Source organism: Pollachius pollachius (genome assembly GCF_949987615.1).
Source record: "Pollachius pollachius genome assembly, chromosome: 16".
In the NCBI taxonomy this organism is placed as follows: domain Eukaryota; kingdom Metazoa; phylum Chordata; class Actinopteri; order Gadiformes; family Gadidae; genus Pollachius; species Pollachius pollachius.
In genome coordinates, this window is record NC_136949.1 from 8,186,139 (window position 1) to 8,198,638 (window position 12,500).

Here is a 12,500-nt window from a genome sequence, read left to right on the forward strand (position 1 = left end):
GCCCTGACTAATGCACAACGGAACCCGCCCAGCTGCCCTGACCAGGGGACCCAGAGATACCACGCAGAGGGCTCACTAATGGGGACCAGAAGACCGCAGTCCATGTGAGGCTGCCCAGAAAAACCAGACGCTTGATGACTGATCCACTACTCTGGGGTCTGTGTGTGTGTGTGTGTGTGTGTGTGTGTGTGTGTGTGTGTGTGTGTGTGTGTGTGTGTGTGTGTCTGTGTGTGTGTGTGTGTGTGTGAGGCGGTGGGTATGTGTGTGTGTGTGTGTGTGTGTGTGTGTGTGTGTGTGTGTGTGTGTGTGTGTGTGTGTGCCTGCATATGTGCGTATGTGTGTGTGCTCAGCCTGTAATCATAAAACAACACACTTTCTTTTATCAGTTTCTCTTAGCCCCTGTCCCAGCGTGAGACAGAAACACCCAGAGCTGGGTAATCCTACCCATGGTGGCCATGCCGATCAGCCAGGTGTGTACAGTTCACCCAGGGCCTGGTGTGAGGCCACATCTGCAAGCCATCCCCTCGGAACTGCTCTGCAGAAGAAGAAAGGGCGCCATGTTGACAGAGGGGAGGAATAATCGGATTACTTCAAGGGGCCGATGTTTGCTAAAGTCCTTAAGGACCATCTCGGGCCACTGCCTGTGCTTATATGCTGAGCAAGTACCCAATGACGGTCTGAGCTCACATTGTTGAGACTAAATGAGTCGCTTTGTGTATGTTCTGCTTCGCTCGTCCATTCTTAACCAAAACAGCACAAAATAACAAACAAGGCAATTCTGACAGTTCGTTCTGTGTGGATCCTGCTGGATGCCCAGGTTTTGGTTGTTAGCGAATAAAGACAAAGCACAAGGAAGATAAGCATCTCTCTAAGAAAGTAAAATATGCATTGAGATCAAATGCATTGATTAGCAGCGGACCAAAAAACACACACACAGACACACACACACACACACACACACACACACACACACACACACACACACACACACACATACACACACACACACACACACACACACATACAAAGGATGTGTGAACTGGCTCATTAAGACGCTTTGACGTTTTCAACCCTAAATGGGTGGCAGTTCCAGGAACTTCAACTGATTAAACTGACCCGATCTAGAGAACAGTGGGCATTAGTTAAAACAACAAAGGCGATGGCTGGAGTGGCAGGAGATTGGCTTATCAGCACTGTAAGCGGAGGCCATATTAATTCACAGCGAATTAGCAGAGTCGCGCGCCCTGCAATAATCAGCCCCATGTTTATTTGCTCAGGCAGTGGTTCAAGTCTTTATCTATTAGCTAAGGGTCCCCCTCCTCCACCCACCAGGCCAGCCCCCACACACACAGACATGCAGTCACATACTTTCTCTCTGCAGAAATGGGGAAATTCTGACAGTGTCTCGAGTGGAAGTCCAACTCCGGATAACCGGGAAACAACCGGGGCCGCGGGTCACCGGGGCCGGCCTAACTAGAACCGCCCTGTTCTTGCTCTTGGCTGTACTCTGAGGAGGGGGGGGGGGGGGGGGGGGGATAACTGATTGGACAAGAGAACCAACAGACAGCCGCCTATCACGACCTGTAGTTCTTAAATAGCCCTCAAACCCAGAGGAATACCTCGGAGACGGCGCTGTTTGGCCTCTGCCAGACAGGGAAATGAGGCCATGATGGAGATGTTGTTATAACGCCAAACAGGGAGTGACACTGTGAAAACAAAGGGCGCGAAACATCCATTAGCCACTCGGCGGTGGGCCTGTCACAGTGGATAATAACACAGGGTGACGCGTTGCCAGTTTGACAGCCTTCGTTCCCGAAGCCGCCCGGGACTAAAGCACTGGCCACGTCATCCGTCTGAGGTGTGGGGTATGTTGCGTATTCGAAAGGGCCTTGATCAGATGCGATCGGGGGGGTTTTAGTTGTTGTTTTTTTTGCACGGCACACATCACAAGGGATTGTCTCGCTCCACAGAGGGGGGAAAGCGTGAAATTGGACACAGCGTGGGTCATTAATTAGCAGATGTGCCGACGGATCCATTTGAAGCGTGGCGAGTCTCCCGGCGACTGAGCCCAGGCAATTACACGGGCTCGAGCCATGCATCACTGTCTGGACAATTATGGGCATTACTGGACAGAATAAAACGGTTACACACTGTTACACACAAACGAACATCTCTTTCTTTTTTCTTTTTTTTACTAAACTGTGATAATTCCAAGACTACTATTGCACACACAATAATACAGTTCTATGAATGGGGAATTACATGAAGAAACGTGCATAATTTCTTTTATTATTTTTTTAAATTGTTTCATATTTCAATGTGACCCTTAGTTCTGTGGCTCAGTCATTGCTCGACACTTCAATTAGACTGTACTGCTGTTGTGCAGGTCACAAGCCATTTCCTTTATGAGGCCATATCGTGACCTTTGTCTGGGGGTGAAGTCACTGTAAACTCGCAGCTTGCATGAATATCATGTTGGCAGAGAGTCCAAATCTTGATTTCCATTGTGGTCCAGTCTGTCATTAAGAGGGAACGAAACAATGGCCAGAATGGGCCATGCCACAGTAAACAACTCCCCTGTGAATCTAAACATAACAGCTCCCCATCGCGGGAATGGCGTGCCGGCAAGAATGCCATAGGCTCAGTCGGGCTGCAAATCACATGAAGACATTGGTGGTGGCCAAGATTGCTCATTCACACACAATGGCTTTCATATTATGGTGGACAAAGTACTTCTAGGGAGAGGAGGATAAGTGAGAAAGCAGCCAGGCACTTAGTGGTGGCTAAGACAATCTGAATTCTTTTGGTGTTGAAGTACAGACCATTTTATGATCTGTTTAAATCAACAATCTCTTACCAAACCAGTTTAAGTCTGTGTGTGGTCATGCGCTGAGATGTGTAGAGGCATCTCCCTGCAGCAGGCTGTTTATGTTACCCGTACCACGATGAAAGGGACTATATGACTAAGGGACTAAGGATGCTAAACAGTGCAGTTGCTGTACTGTTGCTGAACCTTTGGCAAACGTCTCATCTGTGTGAGTGTGTGACGGCGCCAAGTCATCAATCCACACTTTCTTGCATCGAAAAACAGAATCCTGCAACCTGTCAGTTCCCTCACCTTCCTGTCCTCTTCACGCCCATCCAGCCATCATCAGCCCATGGAGATCACTCAAGTGGACGTTCCAGATTGCGTTTGGCAGCAGGTGAGCCACTGGATCCAACCGATCATCTGAGAGGCTGAGCTGTGCATTGCCAACAGTGGAGTGCATTAGTCCATGTATGATTGATCTGCAGTTTGTTTAACGTGTTTACCTGAGAACCGGGAAATGAAGCGGAGCATGTGCTTATCACATTGTTCCGGACCAGTGAGTCACTCTGTACGGGGAGAGGACTCAGTGTTCAGAAGGCAGCCGTCCACAGCATCCCGAAGAAGGACTTGTATTTTGCACGGGATGGATGTTTATACGATGAGTTGCTTACGAATTAACCATAAATGTAGTATATATCAACAATGTGCAACTGATTAAATAGTGAAACCGTTCAATGTTTGTTCTGGCTCTGTAGAAAATCGAATCCTTTCTCTGCACCACAAAGAACGTGGTCTGTAACTTGATGTGCAACTTGTTTACTGAGCCAGGTGCAGGCGAAGCATTGTGCATCAAAATGAGCCATTAGCGTAGTCAGAGAGCGAAACTCTGCTGCCGTTTCCACAACTCAGCAGAGCACACACGACAACTCTGCGTTGGCTGATTTTACACTTCATAATGTTCATGACCATGAAGAGGATGCCTGTGTCAGCTGTCATTGCCCGTATAGGGACAAACATTCAATTGTTTTTCTTTAACTAGGATCTGAACAATGACTACATTTAATGATTGAACTAGTCAAAATACAAAAAGGGTGCCAAGTATATTCCTCACTGAGTATGTATCTTCACAAAGAAATCACAATCTGTTTGGAAATGCGTGGGTTGGTGGACATGGATGACACCAACGTCAACATCCGTTGTTTAATTCCAAGGGTAAACTGAATATAAACGGTGAATCTACTGTACCCGAAGCGTAACACAGCCCCAACAGGATGTTGGCAGCTCAGCACCTCAGCAGAAGCCTGAGAAGATGATCCAATCACAATGAGGGAGGTGATGTTTGTTGAGAGGGGGTACACAACTCAAGGTCAAAAGCCTGGAAATATTTGATATGACTCAGATTTATTCAAAACAGATTTTTAGCAGCTTCTGCAGCCTATACCACCCTATTTACTTTTATATTATTGTGGGTTATTGCTGTCAGAGTTATTCAACCAGAATGTTGTGGCAACTTGGTGACTGGCTGAGTCGTCATATATAGTATGAAATAAAAATAAACAAAGCATTAACCATCTTTGATTAAGTTCTAAATCAGTCGAACTTGCGCCAAGTCTGTCATCTTTTTTATTGTCCCATTTTTACTGTGAAGTTTAACTGTTTCCAGTTAAACTTCACATTCGATAAAGAGACCTCTGGTGCACTGTGCCAAACCTCGACTCTCCGATGTACATCTAAATGAAAACAATCTGTAGGCTTTTGTTTGGAAATAAGGCGTTTTTTATAGATCTGGACGAGGATATGTCAGTGCCACAGGAAATTACCTTCTCTCGCAGAACCCTGGTCAGCCTTTCATCCACATTACATTATATTGTTATATATTTGAGCAATAAGACACTCACACGCACACGCCCAACATGCACACATGTACACTCACACAAAAACACACCAACACACATACTCAAGCACGCACGCACGCACACACACTCACACACAGCACCTAAGCACGTAGTTATGAGATCTAGATATATTTCCATGTACTACTATTTCAGGAAATTAAACAGGGTTAAATGGTTAATCTTAAAGTGTTATCCTTTTATCCGCACAACTGCAATCACTCACTTACTCCCAGAAGACCCCCTTTAAAGCCACGCAACTTTAGCGAGCGTGACGCCATTTTGTCCTGCATGCTGCTTTGGATTATTATTTCCCTAAAGTGCGTGATGCTCACATTAGACGCTCCGATCACGTTAGACACAGGTAGACGATTCATAACATGCACCATCCATCGCATCACCCGGCCCCTGGGATCGGCTGCTGAACACACACAGCTACCAAGCCTGTCGCAAACTGTTAGGTCCCAGCGTCTAAAGCGAGTCGCTGCGCCGACACAAACATCTGCTTTCTATCCACCGTGTGGATAGAAAAAGAAACGAAAGACGACCGATGCGGGAAAGAAAAGTACCTGGAGAAAAAAAACCTAGAAAGGGAGGCGGGGAGGGTGGGGTGTGGGAGGGGAAGTCCTGTAAAACCGACAATTGTTTGGGAGAAAAAACCAGAGCGCATGGTGTCCCTATTCCTTCACATTTTTCCCGAAAATGCTTTTGAGTGTCGCGGGTTTGCTGGGGTCGTGAGATGGAGGAAACCACCTTGCTCTGGGTTGAGCTACACCGTTCTCCGCCCATTCATATATCACACAGTTACAATAAAAAAGGGAGCGGGGGGGGGGGGGGTCCACTTCCTGTCTTTCCATTCAACCTGGGTTTGATTTATGGGGTTTAACAATTAACTCCGATCACAGATTTATTTCCACTTCTGGTTTTAATGAGCTAAACCGTGTTTGCACTCTTTGTTTCCGACTCCTTCGGTTTCCTGAGCGTCGCGGTGACTTCATCAAGTTATGATTACTATTACAATTATTAACTATTGTTTATTTTAACACACGCTGGGCGTTTTGCTTATGAGTTACGAGCCAGTGTCATTCAAGGGAATTATCAATCCACATAAGAAAACGAAGCATAGACACATCATGACGTAAAACAAATCAGCAGAGTCAGCCAGCGAGAACACATTCTGCTTCTCGGTCCTCGTGCCAATTTGCCTTTGCAACACAATCGATTGCATCTTGTAGGCTCTGACAGGGGAACCAGACCATTCCGGGCCACTCTGGAGACGTGGCTCGCGAGCTCAGCTCTGGGCTGACACTGCTGTTACGATCTCTTTCAGTTAAGAAGAACGACCAGCAACCTTTTCCCCGTCAGCAGTTTACCAACCGATAACAACAACCTGGTTCACCTTAAACTCCTCTACCCTTCTCTGTGTCCCTGTTTCCTTGGCAACAACTCATCGAAGAAAAAGAAAAACACACAAACTCATCTTCCATGGACGGTCTCGAACGTGCTCAAACGGCTAATCGGCCGCCAAAGAACAAACACATAAAACCGAGTTATGCCCCCCTCTCTCTCTCTCTCTCTCTCTCTCTTTTCCCTCGGCGTGGCGTGTTATCCAACACGACCTTTGACGGCTGACTTGATGTGTATCTTATCGTCGCCAGCTTGCTCAACAAGGCATGGCCGCTGGAGGGTGCCTGCCAGAGCGTTGCGTTACAGCCGGTCACCGTGGTGACTGGCAGGTCACACCTGGGTCGAGGCCCCGCCACCACACACCTCGCCCTCAGCAGCAGCCTTCCACGTCCTCGCTAGACAGGCAGGGTGACACGAACCAGGGAGAGAAAGAGAGAGAGAGATAGAGAGAGAGAGAGAGAGAGACAGAGAGAGAGAGAGAGAGAGAGAGAGAGAGAGGGAAGGAGAGAGAGAGAGAGAGAGGGAAGGAGAGAGAGAGAGAGAGAGGGAAGGAGAGAGAGAGAGAGAAGGAGAGAGAGAGAGAGAGAGAGAGAGAGAGGGAAAGAGAGAGAGAGAGGGAGAGAGGGAAGGAGAGAGAGAGAGAGAGAAGGAGAGAGAGAGAGAGGGAAGGAGAGAGATAGAGAGAGAAGAATTCTTAGAGAATAAGAAAGAAAGACAGGGACAGTGCGATTGGGGAACTATAGACAGATATATCTTTATAGATATATCTTAATAAATATAAAGTATTTATGTAAAGAGAGAAAGAAGTAATATAAAGTAAAATAAACAAATACAACGATTTAAAAAGAAGATACAGAGAGAGTGAAAGCAGGAGGAGAGAGACAGAGAGAGAGAGAGGCAAATATAAAGAGAATAAGAAACAAGAAAGTTAATACAGCTACCAGATATAAAAAGAAGGAAAGAACGGGAGAGAAGGAATGATAAATGCATGACTAGTAAAAGAAGAGACAGAAAAATGATATAAAACAAGCGAGAGGGGCAGAAAGAGAGGGCGACAGTGGCACCCTATTCCCATACGTTACTGGTTTGTAAATGTAGGGGGAAGTGGCAGCAATCAGTGGTGAACACACAAACCCGCACTGTAACAGCTGTGCAGAGCTTTTGATTTCCAGATTAGACGCACAAGTCGTTTTCCCCCCTCCCACTCCCCTTCTTTTTGGTCCAAAACAGAGATCAAACAATCCTATATACGTCCAGTCCGATGAATCACCTGAGCCGCTGGACCCAAAGAATGCCATGTGTGAGTTTCCCCTGTGTTTTTTTCTTTCGTTTTTTTCTTTTTTAGGCTAAGTGCTTCTCATTGGCTGGGAAAGCTCGACATAAATCCACTCCATTATTGTCTGCATATGTCGGCGGTGGACCCCATTGTGTCCCCGGCCTGGTTATTGTGCCGCGCACCAGACTCCCAGACTAATGGATTCAACAGGAGCAGAGCTCCACGGAGCCGAGGGTAGAGCGCGACATGGGGGGTTTGGACACACCGCGGTGTCGCCAGGGAAAAGGTGTCGGTACGAAGCCTGACAAGGCAACTGGGCTTGGCTCCACTTTGATACGGCGAACAGGAAATAAGGGGCGGAAATTGTTTGATAAGCGAAATCGCTGGCGTTGTTTTTTCTATCATCATACTTTAGAAAATGGAACATGAATCAACATCATCATCAAAGCGGATCGAAAGTGCAAACACAAGTGAGTGAGTGAGTTAGTGAGTGAGTGCCTGCGTGTGTGTGTGTGTGTGTGTGTGTGTGTGTGTGTGTGTGTGTGTGTGTGTGTGTGTGTGTGTGTGTGTGTGTGTGTGTGTCTGTGTGTGCGCGGTCGGGTGTGTGTGTGTGTGTGTGTGTGTGACTTGATGCCAAAACAGTGGAAGACTCTAAAGCGAGTGTGGAGTCATATTCAGGCCGAGGTGTGTGTGTGTGTGTGTGTGTGTGTGTGTGTGTGTGTGTGGGGGGGGGGGGGGGGGGGGCGCTATTTGAACACCCCTCACCCCCTCCACCTCCAGGTGCGCTTCCGAAAGTGAAATGCCTGTTTGGTTGACGGGGTTATATGGCAGCGTTGGAAGCTATATTTATGATTAAAATAAAAGGAACAATAAAGAGTTTTGCCTCGAGCTTCAATCTTGTCGTTACTTTCAACAGGGAGGCCTTATTGTGTCTCCCTGTTGTACACACTCAGGCATGCACACAAACACACATCACAAACGGCAATGTTTAATTATACAATACCACGCGCCAACACATTTAGGCGTGCGCAAGGGCGCGTGCATGCAACGCACACAAGCATGCGCGCATGCACACACACACACTCACACATCTATGGTTTGTAAACACGATTTTCAAAGAAACACAAAGATCACGACCCTGCACTCTGAAATCGTCATTGAGCAACAGTGTGTGTGTGCCAACAGGACGGCATGAGCTAGTTAATAACAACAATGTGGCGAGGAATATTAGGCCGTTGAGATAATTACTCCTCTGGGCCACACTGTAAACTACTTTATGCGCCAAATGTCTGAATATACAAAAAAAAACGTCATCACTCACACAGCAACATGCAAAACTGTTGCTTCATGTTCTATGCATATGTACTATGCTAGCAAATAGCCATATTTATCTGAGATCATTGTAGCCTATGGAATAGCACCAGGAGAACACAGCTCTAAGATTGAGTAGGCAAATGGCGTCCAGACCTACATCATAAATACATATTAATAATAGAAACAACCAGAAGAAATCGAAATAATTATCCAACATTACAAGAGTTTCTACTTGATTTGCGGTAGCTGACCTAGCTTTAGGAGCAACCGGCTATTTTTGTTCTTACAAGAAAATTCTTGTTCTAGTATGCAGAATATCTTGGCCAGTGCAAACAGATTCAAGCTGAGAAAGCAAATTGAAATGATGGTCCTATTGTTCCATGGCAGGGACAGAGCATAGTGTTTGTTCGCGGGGGCATGTTCTGTCACGCAACAAGTCACGTACGGTGTCTATGTTTGCTTTTCTAAGACTCAAAGCCATCGTTGGAATCACTTGAACATGGGTTAGGCACAACTTCCCATCTTCAGATACAGAACCACACATCCTTAAGCGTACGTTTGACCGTATCATCAGACAAAAATATATATTTGTCATCTAATCATGAGCAGAGCGTGCATGACTATATGCCTATAAATTAGTTATATAACTTATAATAAACAGGGGGATTAAATCTCCCTCCATCTCTCATGACAAATGTCATCCACACGGTATTTAGAGAGTCCTCATGTGTTGCTCTTGGGCCTGCTACATCCCCTCTCCCCTCCACCTCCTCTATACCTCCCTCCCTCCCTCACACTCCCCCCCACCACCACCTCTATACCTCCCTCCCTCTCTCTCCCCCCTCCACCTCCTCTATACCACCCTCCCTCTCACTCCCCCCTCACACCTCCTCTATACCTCCCTCCCGCCCTCTCTCTCCCCCCTCCACCTCCTCATACCTCCCTCCCTCCCTCTCTCTCCCCACCTCCGCCTCCTCTATACCTCCCTCCCACTCTCTCTCTCCACCCCCCTCCACCTCCTCTATACCTCCCTCCCTCCCTCTCTCTCCCCCCTCCACCTCCTCTATACCTCCCTCCCTCCCTCTCTCTCCCCACCTCCGCCTCCTCTATACCTCCCTCCCTCTCTCTCTCTCCCCCCTCCACCACCTCTATACCTCCCACCCTCACTCTCTCTCCCCCCCTCTCCTCTATACCTCCCTCCCTCTCTCTCTCTCCCCACCTCCACTATACCTCCCTCCCTCCCTCTCACCTCCCCACCTCCTCTATACCTCCCTCCCTCCCTCTCTCTCCCCCCTCCACCTCCTCTATACCTCCCTCCCTCTCTCTCTCTCCCCCCCGTCTCCTCTATACCTCCCTCCCTATCTCTCTCTCCCCCCCGTCTCCTCTATACCTCCCTCCCTCTCTCTCCCCCCTCCGCCTCCTCTATACCTCCCTCCCTCTCTCTCTCTCCCCCCTCCGCCTCCTCTATACCTCCCTCCCTCCCTCTCTCTCCCCCCTCCACCTCCTCTATACCTCCCTCCCTCCCTCTCTCTCCCCCCTCCACCTCCTCTATACCTCCCTCCCTCTCTCTCTCTCCCCCCCGTCTCCTCTATACCTCCCTCCCTCCCTCTCTCTCCCCCCTCCGCCTCCTCTATACCTCCCTCCCTCTCTCTCCCCCTCCACCTCCTCTATACCTCCCTCCCTCCCTCTCTCTCCCCCCTCCGCCTCCTCTATACCTCCCTCCCTCCCTCTCTCTCCCCCTCCGCCTCCTCTATACCTCCCTCCCTCCCTCTCTCCCCCCCTCCACCTCCTCTATACCTCCCTCCCTCTCTCTCTCCCCCCCGCCCCCTCTATACCTCCCTCCCTCTCTCTCTCTCCCCCCTCCGCCTCCTCTATACCTCCCTCCCTCCCTCTCTCTCCTCCCCCCTCTCCCCCCTCCTCTATACCTCCCTCCCTCCCTCTCTCTCCCCCCTCCACCTCCTCTATACCTCCCTCCCTCTCTCTCTCTCCCCCCCGTCTCCTCTATACCTCCCTCCCTCCCTCTCTCTCCCCCCTCCGCCTCCTCTATACCTCCCTCCCTCTCTCTCCCCCTCCACCTCCTCTATACCTCCCTCCCTCCCTCTCTCTCCCCCCTCCGCCTCCTCTATACCTCCCTCCCTCCCTCTCTCTCCCCCCTCCGCCTCCTCTATACCTCCCTCCCTCCCTCTCTCCCCCCCTCCACCTCCTCTATACCTCCCTCCCTCTCTCTCTCCCCCCCGCCCCCTCTATACCTCCCTCTCTCTCCCCCCCGTCTCCTCTATACCTCCCTCCCTCTCTCTCTTCCCCCCGCCCCCTCTATACCTCCCTCCCTCTCTCCCCCCCGTCTCCTCTATACCTCCCTCCTTCCTCTCTCCCCCCCTCCACCTCCTCTATACCTCCCTCCCTCTCTCTCTCCCCCCCGCCACCTCTACACCTCCCTCCCTCCCTCTCTCTCCCCCCCTCCACCTCCTCTATACCTCCCTCCCTCTCTCTCTCCTCCCTCCGCCTCCTCTATACCTCCCTCCCTCTCTCCCCCCCCTCCACCTCCTCTATACCTCCCTCCGTCTCTCTCCCCGCTCCGCCTCCTCTATACCTCCCTCCCTCTCTCTCCCCCCTCCGCCTCCTCTATACCTCCCTCCCTCTTTCTCTCTCCCCCCCTCCACCTCCTCTATACCTCCCTCCCCTCTCTCCCCCCCTCCACCTCCTCTATACCTCCCTCTCTCTCCCCCCCTCCGCCTCCTCTATACCTCCCTCCCTCTCTCTCCCCCCCTCCACCTCCTCTATACCTCCCTCCCTCTCTCTCCCCGCTCCGCCTCCTCTATACCTCCCTCCCTCTCTCCCCCCCCTCTGCCTCTTCCCAGACCTCCAGCCAGGAGAGCTCTCCCTCTCGCCTCAGGAATGTCTCTGAAATATTACTGTACGCTTTCTGTTCCCCGAGCGGACAAAGTAGCGAGAAAGACGGAAGAAGGAGAGGAAGGGATGAAGAGGGTGGAAAGTGAGGAGGACTGCATGAAGAAAAAAAAGAAAGAAAGATCGAGAGGAGCATTGGAAGACAAGAGAAATAAAGAAAGATTGACATCAATTCAAGTCCAGCACAGGAAGAAAGAGAGAGCAAAAGGGGCATTGGGGAGGTGAAACAGGGCATACATTTTGCGATATTATGCCGTTGACTGAATAGTGCACTAGTTCAGGTTTAGTGTGGAAAAACTCTGTCCCAAGCAAGCAGTGGGACAGGAAGGGGACTTATCACTTTGATTTTGGCTGACACCGGCCAGAGACAGCGCTAAGGGACTGTTCTGCGGCCGTGTTCTCCTCAACTCAACTATTCCATTTATTACTGCTGTTGTGACCAGCAGCTCCTGTGTTATTGGTCTATCAATGTTCTACACACACACACACACACACACACTGACACACACACACACACACACACACACACACACATGCACGCACACACACAAAAAATGGGATATTCTGGTACCTAGGGCTTGGTAGAATAAAAAATATGCCACCGACTGAACTTCAATGCAAGTGTCTCTTGGCAAGTTTCTATGCAACAGAAGGCGTTTATTGGTTACATCTGCTGTTCGTTGGTTAGGTTTAGTGTATAAATCTATGCATTGGTGTCAAAATTCTTTAAAAGAAAACGTAAAGGTGTAGCTCTCATCCGCTGTATTTCATTTTCATTTTTGATTTGTCTTGTAAACGTTTGGCCGCTGCAAACAAGGATCCCAGTAAGAAAATAAAAAAACTGTGCAAAATAAAACAGGCTATTTTCTCCAATCAACCAGTTTATCCCACAAGA